Here is an 18,146-nt window from a genome sequence, read left to right as displayed (position 1 = left end):
ACCTGGCCCTCAGTTGTGGCAGCTCAAAATGTCAAGTAAAGCAAACCATTACTCTTCCTGGGGAACGGGCTGTTGTGGTGGCCAATAATGAACATGGAAATTGTGCATCTGAACGTAGAGGATGCTAAACTTGCAAATCTATTTTCTTATCCTGAATGAGCATGAAGTAACTTTTTTTTAGTCCATGATCCTGACAAACCTGAAAGATTATGGCATACAATTATCTCACTGTCAAAAAGTTTTCTTCTGTTGAAAACGAAGTCAACTTCCTTGAATGTTTAGCCCTTGTTTTAATTGATCTCTTTTGAGATTTCACTGGCATGTTCGGGATACTCAGAAGTTGGGGTATTATAGACAGTTGTTTACTGGGGTCTGTCAGGAAGGTGCCTGGCCCCGGGAATGGCTGCAGATGGAGAGATGCCAGCCCTACGCGGCTCTCATCAGAGATGTGCACCAGGTGGTGAGGGGTGACAAGTCCCAGTGCCAGAACCCTTCACAACCCGGTCCTCACCCCTCTATAGCTTCATCCCAAAGGCCCCAGCATTCAAGCCCTGTTCAGTTTGAGGTGCTCCTCTAATATCATCCCTGTCCAACCATCGCTGTTTCTGCGTATTTGTCCCTTGACTTCTCTTTCTTCTCCCAGCCCTGCACACACCATGCCTCTGCCTACAATGCTGTTCTCTACCTCCTTGCCTGACTGTTTTCTGTGCATCCATTTGGTACTCGATTAAGTATTGCTTCTTCTGGGAAGACATCCTTGGCCTTCTTTGAGACCACCGGAGTATTTCTCATACTTGACTGTATTTATTTAACTATTCCCTTTGTTAGACTCTATACTGAAAATCTCTAAATCGTCTACTTCAAGCCAAATGCTGCTCACTGCCTGTTTTTGTAAACAAAGTTGTATTGGCACACGGCCATGCCCATTCATTTTGACACATGGCTGCTCTTGCAGTATGATGGCTGAAATGAATGCCTCTTCCATCAGAGGTGTATGGCTCAAAACTCCTAAAATATTTGCTCTCTGGCCAGTAGCAGAATAAGTTTGCTGACCCCTGCTGTAAACAATTAGGTCAGACACCTGGTACTATTCCGTCATCAGTACTTGGGCTAGCACCGACAGGCATTTATTTTCTGGACATTTGTTGAATGAAGGAATGAATGAAGGAAGGAATGAAGGAAGGAAGGAAGGAAGGAAGGAAGGAAGGAAGGAAGGAAGGAAGGAAGGAACGAACGAACGAACGAACGAACGAATGAACGAACGTACGAACGAACGAACGAACGTGAGTACATTGGCTGAGAAGCTCAGCACGAAGGCACTAGCGGTAACTGGCTTACATTTGCGGAGGATCTGATACGCAGAAAAATGCAGAACATTAATGTTCTTGATTCTGTTTGTACTGATGCCACTTCTAACCAGTTAGCGTGTATTGACTATTCACTACCTGCCACAGAGAGTGCTAACGGATTTAGCTGGTTTCTCTCACTCAATCCTCGCAATAATCCAGCATGGTAGGAACTAGTGTCATATCCATCTTACAGAGAAATACACGGAGTCTGGGAAAGTTTGGTTTGGCCGTGACCCCCACATCTAGGAAGCAGACTTTTGGGAGCTCACTTCTTTCACCCATGAGCCTCCACACGAACTAGCTCATTTGCTTATTTGGGAATTGTGTCTCCAGTTGCATTTTGTTTTTGTGCAAATCATATCTTCTCTCTGAGCAACTGTCTAGGTGTCTAGGTGAATGGTTAGTTTCCTAGGAAGTCCGGCTTCTGTAATGAAACTGAAGTTCCCATAAATTCCATTGTAGCCACAAGTATAAGATATATTTTCAGAATTGTTATATTTGGACTAAAAAAGTGTGAACCCAACAATTCGACTAAGAAAGAATTTTCTGAAGTCAGGAAGTACATGGGATGGGCGGGTAAAAATCACTGCAACCAAACAATTGCAATGACAAAACAACAGCAACAATAAACGTGAGCAAAGCTGAAAGGCAATTTAATAGATCATCCCCATGAAGAGCGCTCTTATGGGTAAGAAATCTGATGGGTGGAAAGGACCCCAGAGACCAGGGACATATAATCTTCACATGGAGTTATGAACACTACAGGCATTTAAGTGGAGCACTCATGGTATTCCATAGAATAAATACTATATTCCGTAATGAATGAATGGAGTGATGTTTACAGTGTGACTTTGGCCTTCTGATAGCTACTAACATCTAAAAGTTGGAATTACATTTTTAGTCACTTACCTTCCATACTTTGACATTATAAGCTATTCATATTTTATTTGTCTCTTTTGTAGTAAGTAAGCTGTTAACCCTAAAACGGGTCCACAGATACAAGAGGGCTTGAATGTGCAATGAAAAGTCAGAGGAAACCTACATTTCCAAGATTTTATGAACTAATTGCCAATGGGAATATGCATAAACTTGGAAGCAATTTGTTTGGTTAAATGAAGAAGTTCTTCATCCAAATTGCAAAATCACATGGGCTTCACATCAGGGCCAAAGTTAAAAGTGACTGAATTGGTCATTTGAAGGAAAAGCTTCAATTTATGTTTTAATACGGTTCTTTTAAAAGCTGAACTATTTGGATCATTAACCAAAAACCTACAGACAAACAAGCACACAAAAAATGCCCAGGACCACGTGACTACCAAAGAACTCTAACTGACATCTAAGAAATCAGTACCAATCTTTCTCAACCTCTTCCAAAACATGGAAGAGAAAGGAATACTTCCTAACTTATTCTATAGGGCCAGCATTACCCTCATACCAAAGTCATCAAAATACATAAAAAAAAAAAACAACTAATGTGCCCATGAATAAAACACAAAAATCCTCAACAATACATTAGCAAATCAACGCAAGTAGCAATAGTAGCAATATGCACCATGAGCAAGTGGGATTCACTCCAAGAATGCAAGAGTAGTTCAACATACCAAAACCAATCAGTGTAATACCTCACATTGATAGAATGAAGAAAGAAAAGCAATCACATAATCATTTCAATAAATGTGGATTAAAAACAACAACAACAACAACAACAACAACAACAACCAGCATCTGGTAAAATCTAGTGCCCTTTCAAGGTAAAAACAAACAAAAACTAAACTAAACAAGGAATAAAGGGAACTTCCCTGATGTAATAAACAACATTTATGTAAAATCCACAGCTAATATCACACCTGAATGAAACAACTTTCACCATCTTTTCAGCATTGTACGCGAAGTCCTAGCCAGAGCAATTAGGCAAGAAAAAGAAATAAAAAGACACCAACATTGGGAAGGAAAAAGGAAAGTTGTCTCTATTTATAGAGGATATAATCAGTTGTATTTCTGTAATGAACTGTCTGAAACAGAAATTAAGAAATCAATTCCATTTACAACAGTATCAAAAAGGATTAGGTACTTAGGAATAATTTGGGGAGGTACAAGTCTTGTACAACGAAAACTACAAAATATTGCTGAAAAAATGAAGGAAGCTAAATATAAAGACACCCTGTGTTAATGTGATAGAAGACAATATTGTTGAGATTGTAGCACTCCCCCAAACAATCTATGGATTCATTTTAATAGCTATCAAAATTTCAATGGCTTTTTGTAAGAGTAGTAAAGCTGGACATACATTTTTAAGAAAATTCAACGCACATAGAATAGTCAACTCTATCTTGAAATAGAAGAACAAAGTTGGAGGACTTATACTTTTTCATCTCAAAACTCTTTCCTGCATCAAAGGACACTATTCAGAATGAAAAAAAGAACTCACAGAATGAGGAAGAATTTACAAATGACATATCTGAAAAGGGTCTAGTATCCAGTATATATAAAGAACACTTACAATTCAACAACAAAAAGACTAAAAGCCCGATTATGCATGGGATATCAACATGAACAGTCATTTGAGGAATGCAGATAAAACCACAATGAGATAATGCCACTTCACACCCACTAGGATATCTAGAATCATAATCATAATTAATAGGAAATAAGTGTTTGTGAGAATGTGGAGAAATTAGAACACTGTGCATTGCTGATCAGAATTTCAAGTGATGGAGCCACTCTGTAGGACACTTTGGATGATCCTCAGTAGGTTAAACCCAGAATTTCCACATGACCCAGCATTTCCACTCCTAGGTATATATCCAAAATAATCGAAAACAGGTGTTCAACCAAAAACTTTTATGCGAATGTGTGTTGCAGTACTAAATAGAGTAGCAAAAAGGTGGAAACAACTCAAATGCCCATCGAGGGATGAACACATAAATAAAGTGTAGTATAGCCATACAACGGAATAGCATTCTGGTATAAAAGGGGATGGTGTACAGATACATGCTATAACACAGATGAATCTTGAAAACTTGGTGTTAAGTGAGCAAAGACACAGAGGCCGCATATTGTGTTATTGCACTTACATTATACATACATAATAAGCAAATCCATATACAGGAAGCAGATTTGTAGATTTTAGGGGACAGGTGTATAGTGGGGTGGGAACTCAATGTGTACGGGATTTCCTCTTGGAGTGATGAAAATGTTCTGGAGCTACATGGTGGTGGTGGCTGCCCAAGAGTGTGGAAGTACTTCACTGCCACTGTGTCGTACACCCTGAAGTGGTTAAAATGATAAATTTTATGTTTTGTGTATTTTACCACAGTAAAAAGCTGAGCTATTATGGCCAGTTTCTCCGAAGCAATGAAATTATTTTTTTATTATGCATCTTGGCAATTTTATACTTTAAATGCCTATTTTTTTTCTGATTAGAAAAACAGTATTTGTTTACTAGTAAGGTTTCACCCACACAGAAGCACTATGGGAAAAATAAAACATACCCGTGTGCCCACTACTAACAAGTAGCCACAGTGAGTTTTTAATGTCAATCCTTCCAGGCTTTTTTGTCATGGGAATAGGGGTGTGTTCACACACTCATGGTTGTTATTTGCTTTTTAACAAAACTGTTATTATGCAGTACATAGGCTCTTATAATCTGCTTTCCCTCTTGCTATATCATGAGCATTTTCCTATTGTCATTTCGTGTTCTCCCGCATCACATTAAATGGCCAGATAGCATTCCATCTTATGGTTGTAACATACTTTATTTAGCCAATTTCTATTGTTGGATAGATCCCAACATTTTAGAGTTGGAATACACTATAGACATTGTTGTGTCCAAGTTATTTCTTTCCCAAGCTTTATAGCCGCAAGCCTTAAGCACATGGCACACAAAAACCATTCAACATTTTGAAAACAGTGTTAATTTTCCACTTTCCAGATGGATTTGGGTATTGCAGGGGCTTTGGATTTGCCATTCAGGAATCTAAAAATGGAAATAGTAGATGGGTGGTAGGAGGGAGGAACGAGCCAGGTGTAAAATAGTGCCTAAGGCATCAAAACTCTATCCTGAACGGTTTTGTGTCCCTGAAAAATAGATATGGCAGACCACAAAATAGGTTCTATTGAATCAGTTTATGACAGTTCCATCATGCAAAATGGATAATGCCTTGACAGAGAAGAGACTAAGGAGAGAACGGGTTGGGGTGAATGTGTCTCTCATTGTCAAGCAGCACTTTCTCTTCCCCACAGTTCACGGAACGAGAACATCCAGTCATTCGTCTTGCTGTGCTGAGCCTCCCTTTGTGTTTCTGGAGGCATGGGGGCCAGGCAGGAGAAGTCGTTCTTGATGCTTTTTTTTTTTAATTTTTTTAATGTTTATTTATTTTTGAGAGAGAGAAAGAGAGACAGAGTGTGAATGGGGGAGGGTCAGAGAGAGGGAGACACAGAATCTGAAATAGGCTCCAGGCTCTGAGCTGTCAGCACAGAGCCCGACGCGGGGCTTGAACTCACGGACCACGAGATCATGACCTGAGCCGAAGTCGGCCGCTTAACCCACTGAGCCACCCAGGCGCCCCATTGACGCTTTCATTTCAACTGCCCATCAGTGTCAGAGACTTCAGGATATTCTCTGATGATGTCTTTAAACCCAAATAAGTCACATCAAGGTAGAAATAACTGCATTCCTTGAGGTCTACACGAAATGTGACACATACTCTGGATGTTGGAGGATTATGGAAGCAGTTGTATGTGTTTCCTGGGGTGTCCCTCGTGGGACGGAGGCTTTCCAATTAGAGTGCTGCACTCTCACTGTCACCGAGGCATTTTCCACAATAGGGTGGTTTCTCAATAACACCCCCCATTGGCTTAGTTGGGTTTGGTAGAGGGCACAGGAGGCCACCTTGCCTGGTCTTAAGCTGACGTTTTAAGTCCAAGTTAGATTGGTTTTATGAAGAATCATTCCTAGACTATTTTTTTCTATGGTGTTGAAAGGATTTTTCTTATTGACTCATAGAAAATTTTCTATCTCAGGCACCAATTATTTTTATGTTGTGTATGTTTTAGGTTATTTCCACATTTTTGCCGTCAAACTATGTGCATAGTATAGAGAAATTTAAGAATCTCATGTAACCAAACACGTCTTTCTTTCCTTCCTTGTGTCTGTACTTTATGACTTAATTTAGCAAGGCTTGCCCTCCCCAGTAATTAGTATCAGTTTTTAATATTTCTTTGTATTTTATTCCTAGGCTTATATGACATCCCCCTTCCATTTCGCTCTATTATCCACCTGAATTTAGATTTGCATGTCATTGGAGGCAGGGATGAAGAATACTGTTTCAAGACCACCACCTATATAATCTTATGTTCTCCACTAACAAGTGTGTCTTCAGGATGCATTTCCTTCCTTTGGAAATTAAACCCAGAAGCAAGTCTTGCTTGTGAACAGTCAGAGAAGCTTCATTTGGTGGAATTCCCAGTGGTCTTACTTCAAATCAAGGCCAGTACAAAGCCTGGACGCTTATTTCAGTGATCCTTTTGGCTTCTTTCCAAGGGAAGACATTGTAAGGTCATTCACAGAATTACAAAATGTGTTCTCATGGCTTGTTCTGGCTACAGAGGAATTTCTAGTATGGCCCAGTATGCCTTGAAAAATTTGATGAGCTTTCCAGAATGAGTAGGTAAGTCTGTGCTGTAAGATCAAAAGCCCTAAGTCCAGATCACTCTCTTAAAAAGGCCTTCTTCTGAGTGCCTGGCCAAGGGCCTTTGCTTCTTATGCAGTTGTCAAAGGTAACAACAGGAGAGCCACTGGCAGGTGAGGCCTCCCCAAGGTAGGACTTAGAAAGGACTTACAGTGCTCACCCTTTGCAGGGAGGGGCATGGTCTAGAACCTCAGTGATCCTGGCTCCCCCCTTTTTTTCTTTCACCAATTTCCTTGTTCAGGGAGAGTTTTACCTTTGCCAGAAAAAGGCTCCTAGTTCAAGCATACATCTGTCTGTGGGGACACCGTGTCCCCTCTTTCCCTTACCAGACCACAGACACTCAACAAAGAGCATCTTATAAACACATCAGAGCCAGGTAAGGTTAACCAGAAGGAAGGACATGACACTGAGTGATCGGGGTGCAATGATCCTGGGTCACTCCAAATCACCACAGCTTGAACTCACAAAGTCTTTTCTTTGCTCTTGGATGTCTCCCACCAGCACCTCTGGACGCCCGGTGGAAACATCACCACCCACAGAAACTTTCCACTGCTGGTTCGAGAGCCTTTTTTCCCAACATAGCAGCACAGAAGGATGGTGTCAGCAGAGGGCTAGGTGAGTCAGCAAGGTCAGGCCCGACCATTCAGCCCACGTCTGTGCCTAGTTGAGCAAACAGCAGAGCCTAGGGGATGCTGTCGGGACTATTCTAACACTGATGCAGTTTGTCTTGCTGGCCTTGATCTCTGATGCAATTAACAAATTCATAGTGAATGTGCTCCTCATAGCTTTGTGCCCTGGAAACTTCTGGGAGATTCCTCTCTCTCCTGCACGTTCTAAGAAGCTAGTGAAAGACAGGGGAGGTGGAATTTTCATAAAACGCAATCCTTCCTGGAGCTAATGCTAAGTTATGCTTCCTGCCCTCTAGACACGTGCTCCCATTCAACTTCAGCAGGAGCATGAGGCACTTGCCTGTCACATGGGCACATGGTGGGAAGTGAGAGAGACACAGAGAGAAAATACATATATATATATGGAGAGAGAGAGAGGGGGAGAGAGAGAGGGGGAGAGAGAGAGACAGAGAGAGAGAGAGAGAGAGAGAGAGAGAGAGGGAACGTGCCTCAGATGTCTGCTCCAGAATTTTCTCCTTCATCCCTTTAGTTGCTGGGCGTCCAGATGGAAAATGTAAAACAGCGCTGCTGCAGGAAGCCCTGTGACTGCCCAGGGTCCTGAATGATGTCTTTTGCCAACTTAGAGACTGGACCTTCTCCAGGTCTGAGGCTCCTTGTAGAGATTGAATTCCAGGATTCCAGAAGGCTCTCCCCTTCTTACAAAAGGAAACGATTGTCCAGGCAACAGTCCATTCACATCTGGCAAAGGTGCAGACAACTTCTTGGAATCGAGCTCAGTATTTTACAGCTGTGGGCGCTCGAATGCTCTCTTGGTGACCAGTAGACTCAGCCCTCGATCTTTCTTCTTTGCAAGAGAGGGTCTCCCGCAAGTCCAGACGTGTGATGAGGCACAAGGAGAGGTGCACCTGCTTACCGCATTGTGGTCACCACAGAGAAAGTTAGGGGGAAGAGGGCTTTGGGTTGGCTGGGGACGCTTGCTGCCCTTGGCTTGGCACCTCCACCTTCACGGTCGGGAACCTGGCCAGGGAGTAGCAGATGGGCCCAGGGCTGGAAGCAGCCAAGAGACTGCTTCTGCACCCAGAGTGCTTGTGAATGAGCGACTCTCTGAGTCACAGCATCAGATGAGTTTGCCTCCATGGCCTCCAACCCTTGGCTGAAGGATGAGGGCTCTCTCCATCTGCTCCAGAATTTACGTAGTGGAGCCCTTGCCAAGAAGCCCACTCAGGAGGTCTTTCTGAGAGCTGAGTGAATGTTCTACGGTGTGTGTCGACAGCTAGCCTCGTAGGAGGCCCGTGTGCCGGGGACCCTGGAGAAGTGCATGGCAGGGCTGGCAGGATGCAACTCTGGGAGACAGTGACATGTCCCCTGACAGCCTAGGTGACAGAGGGCTGTTCGTTCGTTGCCTGGGCTTCAGACCAAACACTTCCCCAGAGCAAAGAGACACCGTTTAGCAAACTTGAAGCCAAAGCTAACATAAGAGGCAAGGAAACTCCATGCAAAGGGCTTCAGTACCAAGGGCTAACACCCGATTAGCACTGGCGGCCTATGAGGCCATGTGCTATAGTGGCCATAATGGACACTGCCCCTTTCATCTTCAAAGCAGCCCTAGGAGGCCAGTGCTGTGTCATTATTGTGCCTGTTTGACAGCTGAGACTCAGGCTCGGAGAGGCCCAGATGCTTGCCCTGAGTTGAACAGAAGCAGAGGAGACAGGACCCCAACCAGGACTGTCTGATGCAGCACTAACATTGACTCCTTCAAACCTGTGCTTTGAAAAGTGGTGGTATCGATACATTCTTTGCAAACTAACTAAAGATAGTGAGAAAACAGAAAGCGCCCTCTCTTTCCATTTGAGCTCCCCACGCGTCCCTCCCCATCTCCCCAGCAGCCGGGCCCCGTGGCCCCTGGAGACAAACTTACTTTAACACATGGCTGTTTCTGGCCCTGCTGGAAAGCCCTGGGAAGCTCTTTTCTCTTATTCCCCGTAACTGCTATTGGTGTAAAGCTCTCGGAGGTGAAGCTTATCCTGATCCATTTACCCCCCAGGTGCCCGGGTTTCTTCTCCCTAGGGGTCTGACCCCCACTTCTCCTCCTTGCCCTCACCGGCGTTGGCCTTTGCAGGTTGGAAATCGGAAGGCGCCCTGCAGTCTCCCTGCTGGCACTGAGCTGGCGACAGGGGTGGGTGGGCACAGTGCACGTCCGGGGAAACCACAGCCCGGTGAAAACGACAGCCGCTTCCTTACAAATGTGACCGAGCAACCCCTCCTCCTCCACCTGGAGCCCTGGGGGCCTTGTTGTTTCACAATAACAAGTTAGAAAGTGTGTGTGGAGGGGTGGTGTGTGTGTGCACGCGCGTATGTGCGTGTGCACGCGCATGCGTGGGCACCCGCATGCACACTCAGCTTCCTGGTTGCTCAGATACAAAAGATGAAAATGTTGTTTTGCAGTTTTAAGGTCTCTTATTAATATATATTATATATATAATAAATATATAAATATAATATTATATATATACATATATATAAGTATATATATGTGTCTATATATATGTATAATATATATATATATATATATATATATATATATATATATATATATATATATATATATATATCCATATATATGTACATATATGTGTGTGTGTGTGTGTGTGTGTGTGTGTGTGTGTGTGTCTGTGTGGGTATAAATCTAGTTTTCTTTCCATGACTTAGAGCCTACACGTGCAGGAAGCCCCTAGCCTCGGTCCCCATTCAGCCCCTCCACTCTGCAGAAGGGGGTAGACATTTCTTCCAGAAAGGTTTGGTGCTGATTGGCTGTTACGTGCATGTACTTAGCAAGCTCATCGATTGCTCATTTGCAGTCAAAATGCCGAACCCCCAGCCTCTGGGGCCACCATTCTGTCTTCCTGTTCTGTCCCCTGCCTCTCTTCCGTCTAGAGCAGGTGGCGTTTCTGCCGCAAAACTAACAAATGTATTTGGGGGCTCCACCTGGAGGTGGGGTGCTCCTTCAGGGTGATGGCGAATACCAAGCACCAAAGGAAGCTTCTAACTCATTTGAGAACAGAGTAGAAGAAAGTTTCAGGAAAGCCCGTTGTTTCGGTTCTGAATGCCAGAACAAAATACCACAGATGGGACACTCAGACAAAGGGAATCTGTATCTCAAGGTTTTGGAGCCTGGAAGTCCAAGGTCAAGGTGCCTGCAGAGTAGGTCTCCGTGAAAGTCCCTTCCTAGCTTGTGGCTTCCCATCAGCTCCCGATGTCCTCCCAGAGCCCATGCTCTGTGCTTGGTGCCTGTGCTCCTGGCACAGTCTTGTTGGATTAGAACCCCACCCTCGTGACCTCATCTAACCTTGATTACCTCCTTGAAGGCCCTACCTTCAAACACAGTGACATTTGGGATTAGGGCTCCAATCTAGGAACTCTGGGGGGGCACAAATTACTACAAGTTACTACAATTTAACTATAACCTAAAAGCGAAGATGAACATATTCCTCCTACACATGTAGATTTCAATGAGTTTCTTTCTTCCCTTTTTCTGTTCCAGTTGGGAGAGTGCATTGTGCACCAAGAAATCTCAAGTCCCAGTAGGCAGAGGGGAGAAGTACCCTACAACCCCTCCCATGCCCTCTGTCTCCACTGTTACCAGGGACAGGAGCATAGCCATGCATGCCGGGACAGATGCCCACTGGCCTGTGCCCTCCCGGTGAGGGGGTCCCCGCTGGCCCTGCTCCTGGTCAGTGTGTGGGCGTTGGGTCTCAGACTGTCTCATACCACACTCAGATGTGCACACACCTTGTGGTTGCTCTGTTTTTGCAAGCGGCTGCTCCAGTATCCTCGGGGGTCCCCCATTTGCCATATAGCAAGTGGGGCTAAGCTTCAGCCCAGCCCAGTGAGCTCGGTCTGAGGAAATAATTTACATCCGGTAAAACCTTGGATTGCAAGTAACTTGTGCTGTGAGTCTTCTGTCAGACGAGCAAACACTTGTCATAAATTTTAGCTTGATAAACGAGCGATGTCTTGCCATACGAGTTGTAGGTGGCACTGAACGTTCCATGATCACAACTGAGCCGATGGTTCTTGAAATTCACCTTGATATAGGAGTGCTGTGGATTCCAAGTGTGTTTCTGGAACGAATTATGCTCACACACCAAGGACTTCCTGAATTTAGTTTAGCATGTTTGGTCTCTTCGTGTAAAGATTCAGACTGGGGTCACATTCCTCTGTCCCTCTGCAGGGTTGAGGCTGGGTGGGTGTAGAGGCACAGCTTGTGGCCTGCTGGTGGCAGAGGACAGAGGGAGTCTGTAGGCTAGGGAGGCACGGCCCCCTCTGGCTGTGGCCTGATGCCCCTTCTACACTGGGGACACGGACGATGTCCTGCCTTCCCAGGGAGGTGCCTGTCTCCGGGGACTTCCACACCGTGGTGCCTCTGCTGGCACATGCTCCCCCTTTAGGAAGCCAGGCTCCTTCTCAGCCTCAGCTTGAGCCCCAAGGGTGTCCTCATTAGGAATCTTAGAGGGGTGGTGCTTTAGGGACAGGGGACCTTCCCCCAGTCCTTCTGTTCCCTGCTCCCCCATGGCTAAGGGGTGACTTGGCTGGTGGTGTGGGAGAGGGGGGCTAATGAGGCCTGCTGGAGAAGTGTTTCAGTTCAAAGTCTGAAACATTGCAAAGCTTCCCCCAAATCGCACACCTCCTTTGCACTCACAGCCTTTTGAAGTGGCTCAGCTGACTCGAACCAGAGAGATTCAAAGCTGAATATCAACCACTGTTCATTTCTTATTTGTGAATAGGGAAGGCAGATCCTTAGACGGTGAGTGCAAGTGTCTGTTCAGGGGAGAGAACGCGAGCTGCTGCGGGACCTCTGGGGGATGCACAGCCAGGCTCCTCTCTGGGCTCCAGGCATGCGGGGGGGGCAGGGGGTGGGGGAAGGGGTGTGTGCCGGGACAAGCCCATTCAGACACAGGGCACAAGTCTGCAGCACCTCACTACAAATTTAGCAGCAAGGCAGCGATCACACAGTGATGATAAATTAAAAGATGAAAAAATAAAGATTAAAAAGAGGGAGAGAGCAGCTCAGCTCCTGAACAGAAGCCAAGCAGGAATTTGCTCCCAGAGTGGTTGGCAGTGCATCAGGGGTGAGTTAGGCTTGCACACACTTCCTCCTGCCACAGAGGGCAGTCATCTCCTTTATTCTCTCTGGAAGGTACACAGCGTGGGGCATGCATTCCCCTTCAGGGCTTGTGAGCACATCAGACGTCTCATCTGGATGTAACGCAACCCGGAGTGCAATTTCTCAAGATGGCAATTTAAGCCATAGGTCGAGAGGTGGAGTGATCTCCCTTCTCCCTCAGATTCTGGGAGATGTGAGGTCACCGGAGTCCCGCCCCAGGCCTGGGTCCAGTGCAAACTCAGCCCTGCTGGCTGCTTGAATCCTGGTCTCCTTCATTTTCATGCTGATTATCCAATTAGTTAATGTTCCCTTCTCCAGCTGAGTGGACTAGGGTGGGGGGAGTGGAGAAAAATAGTAGGGTGGAATCTCAGGGCCATAGTAATGGCTTTCTACTCCTTGAGAAGCATTTGATGGGTGTTTTTCCACAGAACTTAATTCAGTTTTGAATATGAATAAGGATGAAAACAGAACAAATCTAATAGCAATCAATAGGATTTGGCCATGGTGGATCTCGGGGTAATTTAAGATGAACTGGCACAAGGCAAGCTAAATCAAACCAATAAAGGCTTCACGCCTTTACCAGAGAGGTTGGACAAGGGTGTCCTTTAGGGTAGAAGTTCTTAGCTGGGGCCTCACAGCTCAGCATTACGGGGTCCGTGTAGTCCTGGATATGGGATTCCAAGCCAGCTAGTGTGTGCATTTTGGGGGGAAAGCATCCTTAATTTTTTCATCAGATTCTTAGAGCAGTGTCAGGTGGTCCGCACTGGCTTTGGCAACACTGTTTAAAAGAAGATTCAGGGATTGATTAGAGACCACAGGGGGAGAGATGTTACCAGACCTGGGCCTTGGAGATGCAAATTGCTGCCCTGTGTGTGTGTGTGTGTGTGTGTGTGTGTGTGTGTGTGTGTGTTGGGGGTGCACTCATACCCTTGTGCGGGTCTGCCAGACATGCTAGCAGAGTGAGAAGAGCACTGGCCCAATATCGCAACCCTGTTTCTGTCTCCCACTGTGTGACCTCAGACAAGTTTCTCAACCTTCCTGTGCTTCAGCTTCTTACCTGCAGAATGGGGACAGTCATGGTGCGCATGCCATAGAGGCTTTGAAGATTAAAAGCATCAGTCCTCACAGAGATCTGCAGACCGCGCACAGCAGAGACAGAGACACAGTGGTCTCCGGCTGCTTTGTGCCTCCACTTAAGGCAGCGTCGCCGTTTCTATTCTTGGTCCCGTGCGCTTCACGCTGCCGGTCATTTCTGCGTTAGGTATGGGCAATGAGGCACTCGGCAAAGTGCCTGGCGCGAGGCGAGCGTAGTGGAGAGTCAAGGAATGTTTGTTCCGGTGCAGTTCTGTCTGCCAAGTGCAGCCGCGTAGTGCGAGAGCCATCCAGGGTGCCTGGAGGAGCCCAGACTTCAAAGCTGGTGACGGCCGCACTTCTGTGAAGCCCTCCTCCTCTGTGCTGATGGTGACAACTTCTATTTGTATTTTCATTGTCTTTCTCCTAAGAGATACATTTTGTGGCCTGCCATTGAGTCTGCTTCCCAAAATGTAGCTTGGAGATTTTTTTTTTTTTTTGAGATAAACTATCCTGTGAAGAAAGATAGAAACTATATTTTAATCTGGGAACATTGCATTCGGAACCTCTTCCTTTTTTTTTTTTTTTTTAAGGCAACATTAGTGGTGCTATCATTCAGAGGATATGGACGTTTCGGGGAAATTTACATCCAATCGTGCCTTTGAAGCTTTACCAGCCCTGGGCAATATCATCTTTCTGTCTGGAAACAGCAGTGGCTATGGATGTAACACATGATCCCGGATCATAGTGCCCACACCACGAAATCCGTGTCCACACATCTCCAGGCCTGTTGTGGCTGAGATCCTTACACGGGAGGGACCCTGCCCTGACAGATATCGTGTACCTATCGGAGCGAAGCCAGGGAGGTCTGCTGGTTAGCGCAAAGGCGGTATCCAACCCACAGGGAGGACACAGGGGCTGGCATTGAGCCACTGGGGAGCACTCTGCTTAATCCTGCCCCATTTTGGAAACAATGGGGAGGAAGGTGAGCTTGGTGGTTGAAGGCACCTGAAATTGTCACCCTGGGGTGTTTCCCAGATTGAAACTAACTTGCCTTTTCTCATAACAAGAAAGATGCAAAAAAAATCAAGACGCACTAGTCTTGGTCCAGATAGAGCTGGGTGCTTCTATTTGATAAATATTAACCTGTAGAATAAGATGGTCCCCTGTGGGTTGGTTCTACCTCAGAACTCCCTGAGAACCCAAGCATGGTCCCCTCATCAATGAATCTTCCCGGCTGGTGCCCTCGAGCCCCATGTACAGATGGGGGGCCCATCGATTTCAACATATGTAGGAGAAAATGCACCTGTTAACAATAGTCTTCTTACACATCTGTGGGAGGTACAATACACTCATCCCCCCACAAACGAAAACATGACCCTCTGCTGCAGACTCAGGGAGCACCCCACAGTGTGCCTGATGTGATGCTTCTCCAGGAAAGGAACAAAACTACATGACATCAGTGCCCACCCTTCCCAAAGACTTTCAATTCGCCGTGGTAATGGGGAGCGGGGCCAAAACATGGGCAAGACAACACCAAAGATATTTTTTTAAATTTTTCTCCAATTGTTATTTATTTTGAGAGAGAGAGAGAGACAGAGCTTGAGCAGGGGAGGAGCAGAGAGGGAGGGAGACAAGCCGAAGCAGGCTCCAGGCTCTGAACTGTCAGCACAGAGCCCAATGTGGGGCTAGAACCCATGAAAGCAAGATCATGATCTGAGCCAAAGTCAGATGCTCAACTGACTGAGCCCCCCAGTCTCCCCGATGGTCTTATTTATGGAAACTGTGTGACATTCCTTCCATCCCCAGCTCCTCCCAGTGGGCACCCCGTCTGTGATTTGCTGAAATCTACAGTGGACTTTATGAGGATGTGTGATCCCACCAAATGGTGGAAACTGACCCAGGGTTCAAATTTGCTGGAACTCAGTCTGTGAAATGGATTACTTTGCACCTTGCTAGAATGTAAACGCAAACTCAAGTTCACAAGGTGGGGGTGGGAAGGGATTTACTAAGAGCAAGAAGGACTTGAGCTGAAAATGCATTTTGAAAGTGTGGAATTGCGCTGATAGGTATGGGCGTAAGGAAGACAGGATTCTAAAAACATGTATTGGTCCAAAACTTGGGGCTGATGCTGGGCCGGTTAGTGGACAAATACGGCTCAACTATGACCTCACAGGAGGACGTAGGTCTAGAGGATGCACACTGGGGCAGGAGAGGGCCTCTCCGGCCAGACAGGCAGGAAGGAGCCCGTGAAGGTGGCCACCCGGAGGAGGTGGGGAGTGGAGCCAGAGGGTTGGCACCCCCACGATTTGGAATGCCGCTTTGGTGCTGAGCAGGATGCGGGATTGTGAGGAGACCCCTTGCTCTTTCAGCCCCCAGCTTTGGGGACCGTGGGTCTGCAGAGTGTCCTGTTAGGTGACAAGCTAACAACATCACTAAAGAGTGTTATCTGCTTCCCTTAACCATGTGGCCAGGGTCGGGGCACCTGGGTGGTTCCGCCAGTTAAGCATCTGACTTTGGCTCAGGTCATGGTCTCAGCTTCATGGGTTGGAGACCCCCATTGGGCTCTGTGCTGACAGCACACGGATCCCGCCTGAGTTTCTCTCTCTCCCTCTCTCTCTTCCCCCTCCCTGCTCACGTACGTGTGCTCATGCTTTCTGTCTCTCAAAAATAAATACAAAACTTAAGAAAAGAATGGCCAGGGTCCTGACACTGTTTCTGCAAAGAGGGGGCCAGCAGCGGTAGGGACTCACTTTAGTGGACATGGAATCGGGCTACAGATGTGTCACTGACACCACCTGTGTGGCACAAAGGCTCACCCTCTGCCCTCGGTGTTTCCTGTTTTCCCTCTCCCTGAACGTTTGTCTGAGTTTCTCCTGAAAAGCCAATATTCCTCTCAAGGAAGCAGAGACCCCTAGAAGTAGTTCTAGGGAACTCCTAAACCTGGCCCATCTCTCCGTCTCTTGTTCCCGGACCATGGCTCTTAGGAGCTTTAATACAAGTTCAGGAAGTAAGAGGAAGGTGTGATGAGTGATAGTGGCAGGTCGTTGTGGTTTGCTGGGCGACAGGTTACGAGTGTCCCCACAGTTCTGTGTGGCACTTCATTGTTGCTCTTCTTCAACATGTGGCTGAGAGTCATGGCCACGAGCACGGCTGGCTGTCTCTGACATGCTGTGAGGACGCTGGGGTGGGTTTTTCTAGGGACCGGAAATCCTGGGTGCCTCCAGATGTTCTATTTCTCTTGGAAAAAGAAGGCTCTTCTGGGGCCTGTACAAAGAGAATCCTTTATGCTTCTGTGAGGGGGTGCCAAAAAATATACGAGAACAACAACAACAAAAAGAAATCACCATCATGTTTACGCCTTAAGTTTACGGACAGCCTGTCACGAGGAAGTCAAAGATTGATACTCACTTTGTGGACTTAATTTCAAATGACTTAGTGGAGGGAAAGCAGGCACTCGCTTTGAACTGCCCGCAATCCAAACACAGACTCCAACAGCCGAGTGTGAAAAGGGGCCGTTGGGCACTGCTGACCACATGTCCCACGTTCACCTCCCCTTCTCTCTCTCCCCGCAGAGTCTCCAGCCGCGTCCGCCCCTCCGCCTGGAGGTCCACGTGGCTCCAGGGGCGCCAGCCAAACCTGGGGGGCCAGGCACATGCCTGCACGTGTGCACTGGGGGTCCTGGAGACACGAGGCCTCCTGGATTCTGCCACAAGCATTCACACCCAGCCTCGGCTTTGGGATTCTGCTGTGTGTCAGGGCAGCAACATGCTGCAGACACTTGCTGGTGGAGGCCAGCCCGGGGGACAGGTGAATCGTGCTCAGAAGCCAGACGTGCAGGAAGATGGGCCCGGTGACTCCCTCTGTATGGCTGCCATTGGAGTGGAGGCCTCTTTATTCACAGGCAAGAGAGTCCCTGGAAGCTGAGAGCTAGCTGTTCATACTACGTATCTGGGATCCAGGTGATCCCAAGGTGGCCTACTCAGTCGTTGTTGACTTCGGAGGCCCTTGGGTGGAAGTTTCTCATGCTCCCAGAGCAGGAGCCGCCCAGGCATGATGTCATTCTCCCCGTCCTGCCAGGAGAAGGGCCTCGCACCCCTGTTCACCCCAGCAAGGCAGCAGAGTGGGAGCACAGAGGCCACTGCATTCCCTGGAGGCCTCAGGGAGGCTGCGTGATGGAGGCTTTTCATGCACCAGATGCCCTAAACCGCCCACCACCGCTTCTGGTGCCTCTGCACGGCCC

The sequence above is a fragment of the Neofelis nebulosa genome, chromosome Y (assembly GCF_028018385.1).
Source record: "Neofelis nebulosa isolate mNeoNeb1 chromosome Y, mNeoNeb1.pri, whole genome shotgun sequence".
Classification (NCBI taxonomy): domain Eukaryota; kingdom Metazoa; phylum Chordata; class Mammalia; order Carnivora; family Felidae; genus Neofelis; species Neofelis nebulosa.
The sequence above is the reverse complement of the archived record's forward strand: the minus strand, read 5'-3'. Positions refer to the sequence as shown.